This window comes from Bos indicus, chromosome 9 (assembly GCF_029378745.1).
Source record: "Bos indicus isolate NIAB-ARS_2022 breed Sahiwal x Tharparkar chromosome 9, NIAB-ARS_B.indTharparkar_mat_pri_1.0, whole genome shotgun sequence".
In the NCBI taxonomy this organism is placed as follows: domain Eukaryota; kingdom Metazoa; phylum Chordata; class Mammalia; order Artiodactyla; family Bovidae; genus Bos; species Bos indicus.
In genome coordinates this window covers 66,931,744-66,933,670 of record NC_091768.1, presented here as the reverse complement: position 1 = coordinate 66,933,670, position 1,927 = coordinate 66,931,744, and the positions used below count along the sequence as shown (strand labels likewise).

The 1,927-nt window shown below is 40.6% G+C and overlaps 1 pseudogene; it reads left to right on the top strand.

The window, feature by feature from the left end:
• The first annotated feature begins 1,101 nt into the window (after window positions 1-1,101).
• Window positions 1,102-1,194, top strand: LOC139185034 (small nucleolar RNA U3; annotated as a pseudogene).
• The last annotated feature ends 733 nt before the right edge of the window (window positions 1,195-1,927 follow it).

The following is a 1,927-nucleotide window of genomic DNA, read 5'->3' as shown; positions in this document are numbered from 1 at the left end:
TGATCACACAAGATAATCAAAACATGCACCTTTTAACCATTTAATTTGTTTCATAAATTAATCTCTTTATTTTATGTAGGTCTCTCACCATGTGTAGGCTTTTGGTGACTAATTTCCTTTTCATATTCTTGACCTCTCAGCTTCTCGCCCGTGCCTCCCTCCTCAAGTCCAGCCATTTGTTTCATTTGTTTTTCAAACTATACTCTTTATATCTCTGGGGTAACTACATGAAGTCAGTGAGTTCTTTATGTTCCAAAGGTACCTTCATCACCCTAGAGTGGATAATATCACAAAACAATAACAAACCCTGGCCTGAATTTAATCTTCTGCCTGGCTTATATTTAACATGGTTCAATTTGTCTATCTCTCCTTCAAGTCTCCATCTACTCATTTTTTAAACATGTTCTCTAAGAACATAGGACTCTTCATACTGGCTATCCACCAGTAATAGCTTTGGCATCTCTAAACCCATCTCGGAGAAGGCAATGGCACCCCACTCCAGTACTCTTGCCTAGAAAATCCCATGGATGGAGGAGCCTGGTAGGCTGCAGTCCATGGGGTCGCTGAGGGTCGGACACGACTGAGCGACTTCACTTTCACTTTTCACTTTTATGCATTGGAGAAGGAAATGGCAACCCACTCCAGTGTTCTTGCCTGGAGAATCCCAGAGACGGCAGAGCCTGGTGGGCTGCCGTCTATGGGGTCGCACAGAGTTGGACACGACTGAAGTGACAGCAGCAAACCCATCTAGCAATTCTTTGAAGAGTTTACACTGCTCCTCCTTTCTCACATCTGCTCAGATTTTCTGTAACTGTTTGGTATCCCTCTCATAAGTATGATTGGAGTGAAAGTAAATGGATTCCAAAACCGTTCTTGCCTAGAAGCTGGGAATTAAGATGAATGATGTTAGTCATGCAGCCCAGTCCCAAATCTGCTTAAACTTCATCCAGCATCTAATCCAAATTAGAATGGGATCTTCAATCACATATCAAAAGAAGTTAAAAGTTTCAAAATTTACAATTTGAGCCTTGAGGCATTTCATTAGATTAACAGATGGTATGCTACATATTGGGCAATACAGGAGCTAAAAATGGGATTGGCAAGACTACACTCACAGGGATCATTTCTACAGTTTGTTACTAAAGAACTTTTCTTGCACATGTAGAGCAGTGATAATCACTGATAAACCGGTGATCTAGTAAGTTAGAAAAAATGGTGAAGGGACTGGCTATTGTGGATGTTTTGTGTTTTGTTTTAGAGGAACTCTTTGTCTACAAGATCAAGAACCTTTAAAATAACATAAAAAATTCCAGAATTTACTAGAATAGTTTAAAATTTTTTCAAGTGTAAACAGTACAGTAAGCTTGCTGATTGATTGAAATCAGGTGGTAGGTATGTTGCTGCCTTTTACGACCCTATGAACTCTTTGTGACCCCATGGACTGTGGCCCCCCAGGCTTCTCTGTCCATGGGATTCTCCAGACAAGAATACTGAAGTGGGTTGCCATGCCCTCCTCCAGAGAATCCTCCTGACCCAGGGTTGGAACCCACATCACTTATGTCTCCTATATTGGTGGGGAGTTCTTTACCACTAGCACTGCCTAGGAAGCCAAACAGTTGAGTAAACTTACTAACTGATTGCAATCAGGTGGTAGGTGTGTTATATTAGTATCTATGTTTTTTGAATGTCTGAAATACTTCATGATGAACTATAGTAAAGAACTTTTAAACATGCCAACCTTGGACCCAACCAAGTACCAAGGTGTTTCATTTTGAAAAACTCTGGTTCCCCTTTCCCTCCCTAATTTGGAAACTGAGAAATAGATACAGAAATCAGATAATAATTATAACATCATCTTTATCATTTGTGAAGCCGCTTGGGTAATGTTGCTTTAGGTCTCGAGTCAAGTGCCTTGCTGACCCTGACC